Source organism: Oscarella lobularis, chromosome 17, assembly GCF_947507565.1.
Source record: "Oscarella lobularis chromosome 17, ooOscLobu1.1, whole genome shotgun sequence".
In the NCBI taxonomy this organism is placed as follows: domain Eukaryota; kingdom Metazoa; phylum Porifera; class Homoscleromorpha; order Homosclerophorida; family Oscarellidae; genus Oscarella; species Oscarella lobularis.
In genome coordinates this window covers 2221427-2240762 of record NC_089191.1, presented here as the reverse complement: position 1 = coordinate 2240762, position 19336 = coordinate 2221427, and the positions used below count along the sequence as shown (strand labels likewise).

Here is a 19336-nt window from a genome sequence, read left to right as displayed (position 1 = left end):
TCGGCTGTTGTCTGCGATTGCGTGAGACGAAATACTAGAAGGCGTTTTGAAGCGTGCGATTGACGTCCTAATTGTCTGTGCAAGATAGGAAAGTATAGTCACGTGATTATTTAACCTGGTGTTTGACAGCTGGGATTGATTCGATTAGAAATTTCTGGCGGTTGTTGTCCGGGGGTTGCGTGTATACGGGGTTGTGACTTCAGTCATTTGTTTGAAACGACTCCATATGAGACAAAGGGGACGAAGGAGGACGGATTCGGCTGTCGCGAAGGGTAAGTTATGCATTCGCGTGTCATTTCGCACCGCACGTTCCGGTTCTGGGGCCCTATTCGCCTTCGACGGATTTTACTACTACTTTCCTTCGTTCCCTTCGCGATTTTGAGAGTTTAAACTTCTCACGGTGAGGTTTGGAGCGTGTTCGGGGGTCCGTTAACGTTGCGCGTAGGAAACTGGGTGCCCGAAGGGGGAGAAGCGCGTTTTTCCACGATTTTCGCAGTCGCGAGCGTTTTATACTGCGCGGCTGGGTTTAAAACGGGGTCCTGTGTCTTTGTTCCGTTTGTGTCTATCCGAAGTAGTCGTTTTCTGTTTCTTGGGGAGGTTTTCTTAGTTCCATAGGTGGACGTACTTATTTTTTATTTTTTTATTTTTTAGTACTTTTTTAGGGGAAAGCATTTTCTTTGAACGAGGAGGTTTGGGACGTTTTATCGTTCATTGGAATTTTTCAAAGGTAATACTCTGGACAGAATTATTTATTCCTTTCGTTCGCATTGTGACAGTGTTATTCTACTCGTGGGGCTCATTCAAGGGGTTCAATCAGATAAGTGCCTCGTAGTTTTATGCGTTAATGGGAGCTTTGTATTTTTGTGTATTATATAGGAAGAAGTCGAGCGGCGATTAGCATAAGGTATCGGTTTCTTTTTAGTTTTTGGATTATTCTGTACTCTCGTTTTTATCTAGGGGAACTCACTTGGAAGGAAGAACAGAGGACAGAAGACACGCAGAGGGAGGAAAAAGATCGACAGGGACAAAGGAAGGGCAAGTGGAGGAAGATTATCAACAGGTACGGAATTATTTTACATTTGTTTATCACACTTCATTTTTTTTGTTTAGGAACTCACAATGGGATAGGACGAGGATGTGAGAGACGGACAAGGGACACGCACAGGGAAGGAAAGGAATCGACAAGGACAAAGGAAGGGCACGTGGAGGAAGACTACCAACAGGTACGGAATTGTTTTACATTTGTTTATCACACTTCACTTCTTCTATTTCTTTTATTTAGGAACACTCAATGGGATGGAAGGACGATGCATGAGAAAGATAAGGGACACGCACAGGGAAAGGACGGGATCAACACGGACAAGGGAAGTACAAGTGGAGGAAGGCTATCAACAGGTACGGAATTATTTTGCATTTGTTTATCACACTTCATTTCTTCTATTTCTTTTATTTAGGAACACTCAATGGGATGGAACGACGATGCAGGAGAAGAACAAGGGCCACGCACAGGGAAAGGAAGGGATCAACTCGGATAAGGGAAGTACAAGTGGAAGAAGGCTATGACTTACATTTGTTTATCACACTTCATTTCCTTTACTTCCTTTATTTAGGAACACTCAATGAATGGGATGGGACGACGATGCAGGAGACGGACAAGGGATAGGGGACCTCAGGGTTAGGATCAGGGTGGGTCAGGGGTGGGAGTAGGGAGTAGGACGAACGGAACTCGCTTCCCGTTATAGCAGTATTTTATATACCTGGAGATTGGCATGTTTTGAAAGGTGTCATCAGCCTTCCTATTGTACTTCTTTGTCGTCCAGGGAATATTCGTTTTCTGTTAATTAATTACTGTTGGGATCATTGCATTATTATTTCTAATTGTTCGTTTTAGGCTCTTATCTCTATGTCATTGGTATGTCTAAGAGATATTGATTGATAGAAGGCAAGGAGCTGGGATTTTAAAAGGTACGTCAGCGCCACCATCAAAATTGAATATATGTTTTCATTCATATGGCAACAGGCGACAAAGAAAAGAATTAGCAAAATGAAAAATGACTTTATGTGTCTTACTTTGCATTACGTAATAATTTTTTGATTAGCACTAGGCGCATAATACAATCACGCGCGCTCGCGTCGCACGTGCTCGCAGTAGTTAGACGCGAGAACAGCTAGGGTCGCACAACGAGTCGAAAAGTAGGATGAGACATGTCAAATTTTATTTGAATAAAGTCCCGGATGTAGATACAAAAATTAAACAGAGTTTCCCCTCTCCTCCATCCACCCCCTCGCCCCACATGGGAGGCAAGGCCAGGTGGGCACCTGCTGTGAGTCAAAGGACTCGTAGGGTCACTCCATACTCCCCCGCGGAGGGTGAGCCCGTTTAACCTCCTGGCTCCGAGCCTTGGACTGTGAAAGTGGCAGCTGGGATGTCAGTCCACTCACAGGTGCAATTCCAAGGGGCGTCACTGATTTACCCGCCAGTGCTCTGCCTTACGCGGGGAGGCAACTCTATAGCCTCTGCAGAGGTATGGCCTATTTATCGCTCTTGGCCACAGAGGGATGGCTGCGTCTGCCTCGTCGGATTGGAGGAACAACTACACGGCAAACCAATTGACAAAGGGGAAAACAAAGAAAAGTACCTGGCGTCGGCCAAAGTCTCGAGTAGATAAACGTCCGGAACAACTAAAGACCTATTTGTCGCTCTTGGCCACAGAGGAATTGCTAGCATGAAATATAAGGTCTATGAGTAATTTTATTAGAAATAGAAAATTACTCAAGGGACTATGAGTAAACTTGGGATACCTCTATAGTTATTACTCTAAGCCTAGTCCTTATGGAAGACGTTTCTCAACTGAAGCGATGTAACTTCTTACCTCAACATCTGCATAGGGGTCCGGATGGTCTTTGACATAGCTACACGCCCGAAGGATATTCTGTCGCGTTTTCGCGGCCCCAAGGGCCCGCTTGAAACAAGGGAAGATACACCTAAAAAATAAAAAACAATTTTATTTTTTGGTTGCTATGGCAACGATACCTTGGCTATCAACAACTCCGGGGTCAGAGAGACCAGATAAAAAATCTCGCCTCTATCCGACAAAGGGAAGGCACTTTGCCAACGTCGCAAAGATGTACAAAAAGCCAAAAAGTTTGCGAGTAGAAATTTCACTCAAAAATTTGACCGACGGCCACCAAACCCTTTCGTCCCTTGCGTACCACCCAATAGAAATCCTCTCCAGGAAAAATCGCGAACGAATTCCTTCAGGGGACGGAGAAAATCGAAAAACAATTTCGAATTTTCTCGTTCGCGATCAAACGACTTAAAAATTGTGCCATTTCGCCACGAAACGTCGCACGACGACAGGACCACGACCAATCGAATCGCCAACGACGACTCTATAAGATTGGTTCAAAGCCATGTCGAAATTCGCGAATTTTCGACATAAAAACGTGTCAAATAAACAAACACGCCTTCTCGCGTGCGTCGAAATCACCCCACCTTTGCGACGCCGTCGTGCCTCAACGACGCCACGTACCGCGACGAACGTACCATCGATCGAAACCCTATATCATCTAGTTTTCGATTTTCGATTCGCCGACGGCATACGATACGCCGTTTGTCGTGGAGCGAGCGCGAAAGTTAAGGGCCACGCCCCCTTTTCGCACATCGAAATCGTCGCAAACGACTCGAAATACGCCACGGAATGCAGCTAAACGCTTCGTAACGTTCCGAAAACATGATTACGCGTCGAAACGAAACGATTCCAGCGCATTTCGCAGGGCGCGTCGCACCTTGGCGACCCGACGCCTCGATTTCGATCGTTTCGCGCCATTGCGAACGGTCGAACGGGTTCTAAACTACTCAAGACTCACCTCTTTCACTCTTTTGACTTCGCTCAAGCTTCGAATCTGTCGTTTTGAGCCATTTTCCATTCATTCGTAACAAACGAGTCAAGCGCGCTAACGCACGCACGTGACTATTGTGGATTATATAAGTGACGTCAAAAAAAGTATTGAAAACAAAGATTTCAAACTATTTACAATCGATAATAGTGTAGCAGGGGTTTGCGAGGGTGTTCGAGGCAAAACGGTACACGTTAAGCGTTAAACGAGCCCGAATTCCACTCGACGGCAGCTCTACACAGTCTGTTCGCTCTAACTCGGTTCGCTTTGTACCTAACCCGATCCCTACCTTCTAAACCTTCACCCCAGTATCTGTCCACGCGGTTCTCGCTTTCCACGTGTCCGTTGCGCCTGTTATGACGACTGGAACGGCGCGTCGTTCGTATTCTCGAAAATTGTCCTAGGACAATTTTATAATTGTCCCAGAACAAATTGTCCCAAGGACAAATTGTCCCAAGGACAATTTTGAAAAGATCCTTTACTCATAATGAAGGTAGAACCTTCACTCCTAATGAAGGTACAGGGTTCTGCCAAGAATATTTTTAGTGTGGGAAGAAGGTATGGAAGGATAGATAAAATACGCAATTTTAAAAAAAGTCCGAGACAATTTTAAAAATCGTCAAAGACAATTTTAAAATGGTCCTAGGCAATTTAAAAAATTTCTTAAAACAATTTTTAAAATTGTCTTGGACCATTTTTAAAACTGTTTTGGCGATTTTTAAATTTTTTAAATTGTCTCAGGACAATTTTAAAAATTGTCCCAAGACAATTTTAAAGGATTGTCTTGGAACAATTTTTAAAATTGTCCTGAGACAATTTTAGACTTGTCTTGGGACAATTTTTAGAATTGTCTGGGGACAATCTTTAGAAATGTCTTGAGATCTACGAATCTACGATCTACGAATCTACGATCTACAAATCTACAAATCTACGATCTATATTTACAATCTACAAATCTAACGATCTACAAATCTACAATCTACAAATCTACGATCTACGAATCTACGATCTACGAATCTCCAATCTACGAATGTACAAATCTACGATCTATATTTACAATCTACAAATCTAACGATCTACAAATCTACAATCTACAAATCTACGATCTACGAATCTACGATCTACGATCTACAATCTACAAATCTACGATCTACAATCTATAATCTACAAATCTACGAATCTACGATCTACAAATCTACGATCTACAAATCTACGATCTACGATCTACGAATCTACAATCTACAAATCTACGATCTACAAATCTACGATCTACGATCTACGAATCTACAATCTACAAATCTAAAAATCTACGATCTACGAATCTACGATCTACAATCTACAAATCTAACGATCTACAAACCTACAAATCTACAAATCTACAATCTACGATCTACAATCTACAAATCTACGATCTACAATCTATAATCTACAAATCTACGAATCTACGATCTACAAATCGAAGCTACAAATCTACAAAATCGAAGCTACGAATCTACAAATCTACGAATCTACAAATCTACAAATCTACAAATCGAAGCTACAAATCTACTACAAATCTACAAATCGAAGCTACAAATCTACTACAAATCTACGATCTACGAATCTACGATCTACAAATGTACAAATCTACGATCTATATTTACAATCTACAAATCAAACGATCTACAAATCTACAATCTACAAATCTACGATCTACAATCTATAATCTACAAATCTACGAATCTACGATCTACAAATCTACGATCTACAAATCTACAATCTACAAATCGAAGCTACAAATCAACAAAATCGAAGCTACGAATCCACAAATCTACGAATCTACAAATCTACAAATCTACAAATCTACGATCTACGAATCTACGATCTACGATCTACAATCTACAAATCTACGATCTACAATCTATAATCTACAAATCTACGAATCTACGATCTACAAATCTACGATCTACAAATCTACGATCTACGATCTACGAATCTACAATCTACAAATCTACGATCTACAAATCTACGATCTACGATCTACGAATCTACAATCTACAAATCTAAAAATCTACGATCTACGAATCTACGATCTACAATCTACAAATCTAACGATCTACAAACCTACAAATCTACAAATCTACAATCTACGATCTACAATCTACAAATCTACGATCTACAATCTATAATCTACAAATCTACGAATCTACGATCTACAAATCGAAGCTACAAATCTACAAAATCGAAGCTACGAATCTACAAATCTACGAATCTACAAATCTACAAATCTACAAATCGAAGCTACAAATCTACTACAAATCTACAAATCGAAGCTACAAATCTACTACAAATCTACGATCTACGAATCTACGATCTACAAATGTACAAATCTACGATCTATATTTACAATCTACAAATCAAACGATCTACAAATCTACAATCTACAAATCTACGATCTACAATCTATAATCTACAAATCTACGAATCTACGATCTACAAATCTACGATCTACAAATCTACAATCTACAAATCGAAGCTACAAATCAACAAAATCGAAGCTACGAATCCACAAATCTACGAATCTACAAATCTACAAATCTACAAATCTACGATCTACGAATCTACGATCTACGATCTACAATCTACAAATCTACGATCTACAATCTATAATCTACAAATCTACGAATCTACGATCTACAAATCTACGATCTACAAATCTACGATCTACGATCTACGAATCTACAATCTACAAATCTACGATCTACAAATCTACGATCTACGATCTACGAATCTACAATCTACAAATCTAAAAATCTACGATCTACGAATCTACGATCTACAATCTACAAATCTAACGATCTACAAACCTACAAATCTACAAATCTACAATCTACGATCTACAATCTACAAATCTACGATCTACAATCTATAATCTACAAATCTACGAATCTACGATCTACAAATCGAAGCTACAAATCTACAAAATCGAAGCTACGAATGTACAAATCTACGAATCTACAAATCTACAAATCTACAAATCGAAGCTACAAATCTACTACAAATCTACAAATCGAAGCTACAAATCTACTAGTAATCTACGATCTACGAATCTACGATCTACAAATGTACAAATCTACGATCTATATTTACAATCTACAAATCAAACGATCTACAAATCTACAATCTACAAATCTACGATCTACAATCTATAATCTACAAATCTACGAATCTACGATCTACAAATCTACGATCTACAAATCTACAATCTACAAATCGAAGCTATAAATCAACAAAATCGAAGCTACGAATCCACAAATCTACGAATCTACAAATCTACAAATCTACAAATCGAAGCTACAAATCTACTACAAATCTACGATCTACGAATCTACGATCTACAAATGTACAAATCATCGATCTATATTTACAATCTACAAATCTAACGATCTACAAATCTACGATCTACAATCTATAATCTACAAATCTACGAATCTACGATCTACAAATCTACGATCTACAAATCTACGAATCTACGAATCTAACGATCTACAAATCTACAATCTACAAATCTACGATCTACAAATCTACGATCTACGATCTACGAATCTACAATCTACAAATCTAAAAATCTACGATCTACGAATCTACGATCTACAATCTACAAATCTAACGATCTACAAATCTACAAATCTACAAATCTACAATCTACGATCTACAATCTACAAATACGATCTACAATCTATAATCTACAAATCTACGAATATACGATCTACAAATCTACGATCAACAAATCTACAATCTACAAATCGAAGCTACAAATCTACAAAATCGAAGCTACGAATCTACAAATCTACGAATCTACAAATCTACAAATCTACAAATCGAAGCTACAAATCTACTACAAATCTAAATATCGAAGCTACAAATCTACTACAAATCTACGATCTACGAATCTACGATCTACAAATGTACAAATCTACGATCTATATTTACAATCTACAAATCAAACGATCTACAAATCTACAATCTACAAATCTACGATCTACAATCTATAATCTACAAATCTACGAATCTACGATCTACAAATCTACGATCTACAAATCTACAATCTACAAATAGAAGCTAGAAATCAACAAAATCGAAGCTACGAATCCACAAATCTACGAATCTACAAATCTACAAATCTACAAATCGAAGCTACAAATCTACTACAAATCTACGATCTACGAATCTACGATCTACGAATCTACGATCTACGAATCTACAATCTACGAATCTACAATCTACGAATCTATATTTACAATCTACAAATCTAACGATCTACAAATCTACAATCTACAAATCTACGATCTACGAATCTACGATCTACGAATCTACAATCTACGAATCTAACGATCTACAAATCTACAATCTACAAATCTACGATCTACGAATCTACGATCTACGAATCTACAATCTACGAATCTAACGATCTACAAATCTACGATCTACGAATCTACGATCTACGAATCTACAATCTACGAATCTAACGATCTACAAATCTACAATCTACGAATCTAACGATCTACAAATCTACGATCTACGAATCTACGATCTACGAATCTACAATCTACGATCTACGATCTACGAATCTACAATCTACAAATCTAAAAATCTACGATCTACGAATCTACGATCTACAATCTACAAATCTAACGATCTACAAATCTACAAATCTACAAATCTACAATCTACGATCTACAATCTACAAATCTACGATCTACAATCTATAATCTACAAATCTACGAATCTACGATCTACAAATCTACGATCTACAAATCTACAATCTACAAATCGAAGCTACAAATCTACAAAATCGAAGCTACGAATCTACAAATCTACAAATCTACAAATCTACAAATCGAAGCTACAAATCTACTACAAATCGACGATCTACGAATCTACAATCTACAAATCTACAATCTACGAATTTACGATCTACAATCTACAAATCTAAAATCTGCAATCTATAATCTACAAATCTACGAATCTACCATCTACAAATCTACGATCTATAATCTACAAATCGAAGCTACAAATCTACGAATCTACAAATCTACAAATCTACAAATCTACAAATCTACAAATCTACAAATCTACAAATCGAAGCTACAAATCTACTACAAATCTACGATCTACGAATCTACAATCTACAAATCTACAATCTACGACTTTACGATCTACAATCTACAAATCTAAAAATCTACAATCTATAATCTACAAATCTACGAATCTACGATCTACAAATCTACGATCTAAAATCTACAAATCGAAGCTACAAATCTACGAATCTACAAATCTACAAATCTACAAATCTACAAATCTACAAATCTACTACAAATCTACGATCTACGAATCTACGATCTACGAATCTACGATCTACGAATCTACTATCTACAAATCTACGAATCTACAAATCTACAATCTACGAATCTACTATCTACAAATCTACAAATCTACGAATCTACAAATCTACAATCTACAAAACTACAAATCTACGAAGCTACAAATCTACTAATCTACAATCTACAAATCTACGATCTACGAATCTACGATCTACGAATCTACAATCTACAAATCTACAAATCTACGATCTATGAATCTACGATCTACGAATCTACAATCTACGAATCTACAAATCTACAATCTACAAATCTACAATCTACAAATCTACAATCTACCTACCATCTAATTTTTCTTGGGACAATTTTTAAAATTGTCTTGGACAATTTTAAAAATTGTCCTGGACGGTTGTTTTGGACGATGTACCCGGCAGTAATTATTGCAAGCTACGGGCTGGCATAACGTTATAGTAGTATGGGTCGACGATAGGCGAGTAAGGGTCGGGGCCGACCCATGCCGACCCATGTGGGCAGAACCCTGAAGGTAGAACTTTTACTCGTTGTGAATGTAGAACCTTCACTAGTAGTAAAGGTAGAACCTTTACTCGTTGTGGAGGTAGAGCCTTTACTCGTAGTGTAGATAGAACCTTCACTAATATAGAAGGTAAAACCTTCCCTTGTTGTGAAGGTATAACCTTCACTCATAGTGAAGGTAGAACTTTCACTCCTAGTGAAGGCAGAACCTTCCCTCGAAGTGAAGGTAGAATCATCACTCTTTGTGAAGGTAGAACCTTCACTCCTAATGAAGGTAAAACTTGTACTACTAATGAAATTAGAACATTCACTACTAATGAATGATCTCTCCTAATGAAGGTAGAACCTTCACTCGTTGTGAAGGTAGAACTTTCACTCGCTGTGAAGGTACAACATACACTCCTAGTGAAGGTAGAACTTTTACTTGTTGAGAATAAATACAGAATTAATTCCGAATAAATGCCGCATTAATTCCGAATAAATGCCGCATTAATTACGAATAAATTCTCCCCAAGACAAATTCTCCCCAGGTAAAATTGTCCCAGGACAAATTGTCCCAGGACAAATTGTACCAAGGACAAATTGTCCCGGGAAAAATTGTCCCCAGGAAAAATTGTCCCCAGGACAAATTGTCCGCAGGAAAAATTGTGCAGGACAAATTGTCCAAGGACAAATTGTCCCAGGACAAATTGTCCCAGCAGAAATTGTCCCCAGGACAAATTGTCCCAGAACAAATTGTCCCCAGGACAAATTATCCTGGGGACAAATTGTCCCAGGACAAATTGTCCCCAGCACAAATTGCCCCAGGATAAATTGTCCGAGGATAAAAGATTGTCCCAGGACAATTTGTCCAGGGGACAAATTGTCCGAGGACAAATTGTCCAGGGGACAAATTGTCCCAGGACAAATTGTCCCAGGACATATTGACCCCAGGACAAATTGTCCAAGAAAAAATTGTCCCCAAGACAAATTGTCGCAGGACAATTTGTCCTGGGGACAAAATGTCCCAGGACAAATTGTCCTGGGACAATTTGTCCTGGGACAATTTGTCCTGGGACAAATTGTCTCAGGACAAATTGTCCCACGACAAATTGTCCCGGGACAAATTGTCCCAGGACAAATTGTCCCAGGAGAAATTGTCCCCAGGACAAATTGTCCCAGAACAAATTCTCCCAAAAATTACAGCGAAATTACAGGGGGTTAGCAAACGGGTCTCTCCTGTAATAGATTACAGTGTAATTACAGGGGGTTAGAGAAGGGGTCTCTCCTGTGATAAACTACAGCGAAATTACAGGGGCTACCCAACGGGTCTCTCCTGTAATAAATTACAGCGAAATTACAGGGGCTAGCCAACGGGTCTCTCCTGTGAGGACAAATTGACCCAGGAAAAATTGTCCGAGGACAAATTGTCCCCAGGACAGATTGTCCCAGGACAAATTGTCCAAGGACAAATTGTCCCCAGGATAAATTGTCCCCAAGACAAATTTTCCCAGGACAAATTGTCCTAGGACAAATTCTCCCAGGACAAATAGTCCCAGGACAAATTGTCCCTGGACAAATTGTCACAGGACCAATTGTCCCCAGGACAAATAGTCCCAGGACAAATTGTCCCTGGACAAATTGTCCCAGGACCAATTGTCCCCAGGACAAATTGTGCCAGGACAATTTGTCCTGGGGACAAATTGTGCAAGGACAATTTGTGCCAGGACAATTTGTCCCAGGACAAATTCTCCCCAGGAGAAATTCTCCCAGGACAAATTTTCCCTGGACAAATTGTCCCAGGACAATATGTCCTGGGGACAATTGTCCCCAGGACAACTCTACCCACATCACATACCTTTGCCCCCTCGAGAGTCATCCTTCCTTCTGATTGCCTTCCCTTTCTTTCCTCCCCTTCCCACACGCGTCCCTTGCTTATATCCTTCTTCTTTACATATATAAAGAAACAAATTAGAGACCCCTCAATAACTAAAACTCTACCTACATCACATACCTTTGCTCCATCCATAGCCATCGTTCCTTCTGATTGTTTTTCCTTCCTTTCCCTCCCCTCTCACTCGCGTCCCTTGCTTATATCCATCTTTCTTACGCTCTTACACATCTAAAGAAACGAATTAGAGACCCCCAATAACTAAAACTCTACCTACATCACATACCATCGATCCCTTGATATTCCTTCTCTTCCTTGCCTGCCTGTTTCTCTTCTCCCTCAGGCCCCATCTCCTTGTCATTGTTCCTCCCATCCCTATGCCCCTAAGAAAACTAATTAGAAATATGTAACACAATTAGGAACCATTATATACCTATCAGTATTGACTCTGCCCTAACATTGCCCCTATACACATTAACAAAGCCACACAACTCATAAACAATTGCACGGCACTTTTCTGACATCCTCCAGAAAGCCCCTGTTTACAAAAAGGGAGAAGGCAAAAGGCAAAGGGAGAAGGCAAAAGGCAAAGGGAAAAGGCAAAAGGCAAAGGGAGAAGGCAAAAGGCAAAGGGAAAAGGCAAAAGGCAAAGAAGAAGGCACCGGTGCCATTCGATTCGTCGTGGTCTGACAAATAAAACCTGGTACCACGTTTACCAATTTTCGCCAATTTTTGACATAAAATTAAGCGAAACCAACAATACGCCTACGCGCGTACACAGTAAACGACACAACCTTAACCGTGCCGCCACTCCGCGACGGCGCGTCGTACGACGATAAGCGGCACTTCGATCGAGAGGGCATATGGTGCAGTTTACAAATTGCCGCCACTCGACGGCATCCGAGTCGCCGTTTGCCGTAGAGCACGTGCGAAAGAAAGGGAACACGCCCCCTTTTACGGACACATTAATTCGGCAAAAACGACGCCAAAAGCGACGCTTCGCGTCGCAAAACGTTCTAAACCGTCTCGAATCCTTCGTTTCGAAGCCATTCGAAGCTCGCGCCACAACTTGGCGACGCGACGCGTTCGTACGCGCGCTCCGCGAGCGACGAACGCTCTAAAACTGCTTCGTAACTATCTACTACTTACATTTTGACGTCGCACGGACCTTCGCATCGTAGAAAACGAGCCAGAAACAGTGTTTCTTCGAAAGGGGACGCGCGCTTACATAAGCACGTGACCTCACGGGTTTAACAATGTGACGTCATAAATAAACTATTGCAAATCGGGGTTTCAAACTGCTACGCCTATAGAATGGCACGGCAACACGTACAGAGCGGTTTCGCGAAGATTGGACGAGTGTAATTTGTCCCCAGGACAAACTGTCCATGGACAAATTGTCCAAGGAAAAATTGTCCCCAGGACAAATTGTCCCAGGACAAATTGTCCCAGGACAAATTGACCCAGGAAAAATTGTCCCAGGACAAATTGTCCACAGGACAAATTGACCCAGGACAAATTGACCCAGGAAAAATTGTCCCAGGACAAATTGTCCACAGGACAAATTGTCCCAGGACAAATTGTTCAAGGACAAATTGTGCCAGGACAAATTGTCCCAGGACAAATTGTGCCAGGACAATTTGTCCCAAGAAAAATTGTCCAAGGAAAAATTGTCCCAAGACAAATTGTCCCCAGGACAAATTGTCCCCAGGACAAATTGTCCCAGGACAAATTGTCCCCAGCACAAATTGTTCCAAGGAGAAATTGTCCCAGGACAAATTGTCCTAGGACAAAATTTCCCCAGGACAAATTGTCCCCAAAACAAATTGTCATAGAACAAATTATCCCAGGACCAATTGTCCCCAGGACAAATTGTCCCCAGGAAAAATTGTCGCAGAACAAATTCTCAAAAAATTACAGAGAAATTACAGGGGGTTAGCCAACGTGTCTCTCCTGTAATAAATTACAGAGAAATTACAGGGGATTACCCAACTGGTCTCTCCTGTAATAAATTACATGGAAATTACAGGGGTTGTATATAATCTGGCAGGCGGTGTACGTACTCCGCCAGCAGGCGGTGTATATATTCCGGCAGGCGGTGTCAATATTCCGGCAGGCGGTGTAAATATTCCGGCTGGCGGTGCATACATTCTAGCAGGCGGTGTACGTACTCAGCCAGCAGGCGGTGTATATATTCAGGCAGGCGGCGAACGTACTCCACAAGCAGGCGGTGTATGTATTCCGGCAGGCGGTGTATATATTCTGGCAGGCGGTTTATATATTCCGGCAGGCGGGGTAAATATTCCGGCAGGCGGCGTAGATATTTCGGCAGGCGGCGTATATATTCCGGGAGGCGGTGTACGTACACAGCCGGCAGGCGGTGTATATATTCTGGCAGGCGGGATACGTACTCCGCCGGCAGGCGGTGTATATATTCCGGCAGGCGGTGTATATATTCAGGCCGGCGGTGTATATATTCTGGCAGGCGGTGTAAGTACTCAGCGAGCAGGCGGTGTATATTTTCCGGCAAGCGGTGTACGTACTCCGCCAGCAGGCGGTGTATATATTCCGGCAGGCGGTGTATATATTCCGGCAAGCGGTGTACGTACTCCGCCAGCGGGCGGTGTAGATATTCTGGCAGGCGGAGTAGATATTCTGGCAGGCGGTGTACGTACTCCGCCTGCAGGCGGTGTATATATTTTGGCAGGCGGTGTAAGTACTCCGCCTGCAGGCGGTGTATATATTCTGGCAGGCGGTGTACGTACTCCGCCGGCAGGCGGTGTATATATTCTCGCAGGCGGCGTACGTACTCCGCCAGCAGGCGGTGTATATATTCCGGCAAGCGGTGTACCTACTCCGCCAGCAGGCGGTGTATATATTCCGGCAGGCGGTGTATATATTCCTGCAAGCGGTGTACGTACTCCGCCAGCGGGCGGTGTAGATATTCTGGCAGGCGGTGTACGTACTCCGTCTGCAGGCGGTGTATATATTTTGGCAGGCGGTGTAAGTACTCCGCCTGCAGGCGGTGTATATATTCTGGCAGGCGGTGTACGTACTCCGCCGGCAGGCGGTGTATATATTCTCGCAGGCGGCGTACGTACTCCGCCAGCAGGCGGTGTATATATTCCGGCAAGCGGTGTACCTTCTCCGCCACCAGTCGGTGTATATATTCCGGCAGGCGGTGTATATATTCCGGAAAGCGGTGTACGTACTCCGCCAGTAGGCGGAGTAGATATTTTAGCAGGCGGTGTACGTACTCCGCCGGCATTCGATGTACGTACTCCGCCGGCAGGCGGTGTATATAATCTGGCAGGCGGTGTATATATTCTGGCAGGCGGTGTACGTACTCTGCCGGCAGGCGGCGTAGATATTCCGGCAGGCGGCGTATATATTCCGGCAAGCGGTGTACGTACTCCGCCAGAGGGCGGCGTAGATATTCTGGCAGGCGGTGTATTCCTGCAGGCGGTGTATATATTCCGGCAGGCGGTGTACGTACTCCGCCAGCAGGCGGTGTATATATTCTGGCAGGCGGTGTAAGTACTCCGCCAGCAGGCGGTGTATGTATTCCGGCAGGCGGTGTATATATTCCGGCAGGCGGTGTACGTACTCCGCAAGAGGCGGTGTATATATTCCGGCAGGCGGTGTATTCCGGCAGGCGGTGTAGATATTCTGGCAGGCGGTGTATATATTCTGGCAGGCGGGGTACGTACTCCGCCGGCAGGCGGTGTATATATTCCGGCAAGCGGTGTATATATTCCGGCAGGCGGTGTATATATTCCGGCAGGCGGTGTACGTACTCCGCCGGCAGGCGGTGTAGATATTCTGGCAGGCGGTGTACGTACTCCGCCGGCAGGCGGTGTATATATTCTGGCAGGCGGGGTACGTACTCCGTCGGAAGGCGGTGTATATATTCCGGCAGGCGGTGTATATATTCAGGCAGGCGGTGTATATATTCTGGCAGGCGGTGTAAGTACTCAGCCAGCAGGTGGTGTATATTTTCCGGCAAGCGGTGTATATTTTCCGGCAGGCGGTGTATATATTCCGGCAGGCGGTGTACGTACTCCGCCGGCAGGCGGTGTAGATATTCTGGCAGGCGGTGTACGTACTCCGCCGGCAGGCGGTGTATATATTCTGGCAGGCGGGGTACGTACTCCGTCGGAAGGCGGTGTATATATTCCGGCAGGCGGTGTATATATTCCGGCAGGCGGTGTACGTACTCTGCCGGCAGGCGGTGTAGATATTCTGGCAGGCGGTGTACGTACTCCGCCGGCAGGCGGTGTATATATTCTGGAAGGCGCGGTACGTACTCCGTCGGAAGGCGGTGTATATATTCCGGCAGGCGGTGTATATATTCAGGCAGGCGGTGTATATATTCTGGCAGGCGGTGTAAGTACTCAGCCAGCAGGTGGTGTATATTTTCCGGCAAGCGGTGTACGTACTACGCCAGCAGGCGGTGTATATATTCTGGGAGGCGGTGTACGTACTCCTCCAGCAGGCGGTGCATATATTCCGTCAAGTTGTGCACGTACTCCGCCAGCAGGCGGTGTAGATATTCTGGCAGGCGGTGTAGATATTTTGGCAGGCGGGGTATATATTCTGGCAGGCAGTGTACCTACTCCGCCAGCAGGCGGTGTATATATTCCGGCAGGCTGTGTATATATTCCGGAAAGCGGTGTAAGTACTCCGCAAGCAGGCTGTGTATATATTCCGGAAGGCGGTGTAGATATTCCGGCAGGCGGTGAACGTACTCCACCAGCAGGCGGAGTATATATTCCGGCAAGCGGTGTAGATATTTTGGCAGGCGGTGTATATATTCTGGCAGGCGGTGTACGTACTCCGCCGGCAGGCGGTGTATATATTCCGGAAAACGGTGTATATATTCCGAAAGGCAGTGTACGTACTCCGCCGGAAGGCGGTGTATATACACCCGCAGGCGTGTACGTTCTCCGCCGGCAGGCGGTGTATATACTCCGGAGAGCGGTGTATATATTCCGGAAGGCAGCGTACGTACTTTGCCGACAGGCGTTCTATATATTCCGGCAAGCGGTGTACGTACTCCGCCGGCAGGCTTTGTATATATTCCGGCAAGCGGTGTACGTACTCCGCCGGCAGGCTTTGTATATATTACGGCAAGCGGTGTACGTACTTCGCCGGCAGGCGGTGTATATATTACGGCAAGTGGTGTATATACTCCGAAGGCAGGCGGTGTATATATTACGGCAAGCGGTGCACATACTCCGCGGGCAGGCGGTGTATATATTCCGGCAGGCGTGTACGTACTCCGCCGGAGGCGGTGTATATATTCCGGCAAGCATTGTATATATTCCGGAAGGCAGTGTACGTACTTTGCCGACAGGCGTTGTATATATTCCGGCAGGCGTGTACGTACTCCGCCGGCAGGCGGTGTATATATTCCTGCAAGCGTGTACGTACTCTGCCAGCAGGCGGTGTATATATTACGGCAAGCGGTGTACGTACTCCGCCGGCAGGCGGTGTATATATTCCAGCAGGCGGTTTATATATATTCCGGCAAGCGGTGTACGTACTCCGCCGGAAGGCGGTGTATATATTCCGGAAAGCGGTGTATATATTCCGGAAGGCAGTGTACGTACTCCACCGGCAGGCTTTTTATATATTCCGGCAAGCGGTGTATATATTACGGCAAGCGGTGTATATATTACGGCAAGCGGTGTACATACTCCGGAGGCAGGCGGTGTATATATTACGGCAAGCGGTGTATATATTCCGGAAGGCAGTGTGCGTACTCCGCCGGAAGGCGGTGTATATATACAGTCAGGCGTGTACGTACTCCGCCGGCAAGCGGTGTATATATTCCGGAAGGCGATGTATATATTCCGGCAAGCGGTGTACGTACTCCGCCGGCAGGCGGTGTACATATTCCGGCAGGCGGTGTATATATTCCGGCAAGCGGTGTATATATTCCGGCAAGAAACTACAACGGCTACAACTACAAGAACTACCACAACGGCTACAAAGGACCTGAAGATAAAGTTGATGGCCTAAACTTTGATTCTAAGGGCCTGAAGATAAAGTTGAGGGCCTAAAGTTTTATTCTAAGGGCCTGAAGATAAATTTGAGGGCCTAGACTTTGATTCTAAGGGCCTGAAGATAAAGTTGATGGCCTAAACTTTGATTCTAAGGGCCTGAAGATAAAGTTGAGGGCCTAAACTCTGATTCTAAGGCCCTGAAGATAAACTTCAGGGCCTAGAAATTGATTCTAAGGCCCTGAAGATAAAGTTGAGGGCCCAACGGGTCTCTCCTGTAATAAATTAGAGCGAAACTACCGGGGCTAGCCAAAGGGTCTCTCCTGTAATAAATTAAAGCGAAATTACAGGGGCTAGCCAAAGGGTCTGTCCTGTAATAAACTACAGCGAAATTACAGGGGGTTAGCAAACGGGTCTCTCCTGTAATAAACTACAGCGAAATTACAGGGTGTTAGCAAACGGGTCTCTCCTGTAATAAATTGCAGCGAGATTACAGGGGGTTAGCAAACGGGTCTCTCCTGTAATAAATTACAGCGAAATTACAGGGGCTAGCCAAAGGGTCTCTCCTGTAATAAATTACAGCAAAATTACAGGGGGTTAGCAAAAAAGTCTCTCCTGTAATAAATTACAGCGAAATTACAGGGGGTTAGCAAACAAGTCTCTCCTGTAATAAATTACAGCAAAATTACAGGGGGATAGCCAACGGGTCTTTCCTGTAATAAATTACAGCGAAATTACAGGGGCTAGCAAAAGGGTCTCTCCTGTAATAAATTACAGCGAACTTACAGGGGCTAGCCAACGGGTCTCTCCTGCAATAAATTACAGCGAAGTTACAGGGGGCTAGCCAACGGGTCTCTCCTGTAATAAATTACAGCGAATTTACAGGGGCTAGCCAACGGGTCTCTTCTGTAATAAATTACAGCGAAATTACAGGGGGTTAGCCAACGGGTCTCTCCTGTAATAAATTACAGCGAAATTACTTGGGGTTAGCAAACGGGTATCTCCTGTAATAAATTACAGCGAATTTACAGGGGGCTAGCCAACGGGTGTCTCCTGTAATAAACTACAGAGAAATTACAGGGGGTTAGCCAACGGGTCTCTCCTGTAATAAATTACAGCGAATTTATAGGGGCTAGCCAATGGGTCTCTCCTGGAATAAATTACAGCCAACTTACAAGGGGCTAGCCAACGGGTCTCTCCTGTAAAAAGTTACAGCCAAATTACAGGGGGCTAGCCAACGGGTCTCTCCTGGAATAAATTACAGCGAAATTACAGGGGCTAGACAACGGGTCTATCCTAATAATAAATTACAGCGAAATTACACGGGGTTAGCCAAAGGATCTCTCCTGTAATAAATTACAGCGAACTTACACGGGCTAGCTAAGGCCCTGAAGATAAAGTTGAACGCCTAAAATTTGATTCTAAGGGCCTGAAGATAAAGTTGAGGTCCTAAACTTTGATTCTAAGGACTTGAAGATAAAATTGAACGCCTAAACTCCGATTCTAAGGACCTGAAGATAAAATTCAGAAACTAAACTTTGATTCTAAGGACTTGAAGATAAAGTTGAGGGTCTAAACTTTGATTCTAAGGTGCTGAAGAGAAATTTGAAGGCCCTAACTTTGATTCTAAGGGTCTGAAGTTAAAGTTCAGGGCCAAAACTCTGATT

General features: G+C 43.3%; 3 long non-coding RNA genes across 5 annotated transcripts; 1 reads left to right on the top strand and 2 right to left on the bottom strand.

Moving 5' to 3' along the window:
* Positions 1–197: 197 nt before the first annotated feature.
* LOC136197215 (uncharacterized) lies at positions 198–2237 on the top strand. Of its 3 annotated transcripts, none has more exons than XR_010672484.1 (8): positions 198–272; positions 652–904; positions 958–1060; positions 1111–1223; positions 1283–1395; positions 1455–1674; positions 1892–1965; positions 2021–2237. It is a non-coding gene; the product is annotated as an uncharacterized lncRNA (long non-coding RNA). The 3 variants fall into 3 exon arrangements; XR_010672483.1 differs by having other exon boundaries at positions 1455–1686; XR_010672485.1 differs by having other exon boundaries at positions 210–272; positions 663–904; positions 1455–1686.
* LOC136197214 (uncharacterized) lies at positions 2214–4400 on the bottom strand. The gene is made up of 3 exons (XR_010672482.1): positions 3035–4400; positions 2874–2985; positions 2214–2740 (listed from the first exon to the last, which is right to left on the bottom strand). It is a non-coding gene; the product is annotated as an uncharacterized lncRNA (long non-coding RNA).
* A 7223-nt stretch (positions 4401–11623) lies between these two features.
* Positions 11624–12761, bottom strand: LOC136197153 (uncharacterized). The gene is made up of 4 exons (XR_010672452.1): positions 12098–12761; positions 11951–12047; positions 11788–11895; positions 11624–11721 (listed from the first exon to the last, which is right to left on the bottom strand). It is a non-coding gene; the product is annotated as an uncharacterized lncRNA (long non-coding RNA).
* Positions 12762–19336: the final 6575 nt, after the last annotated feature.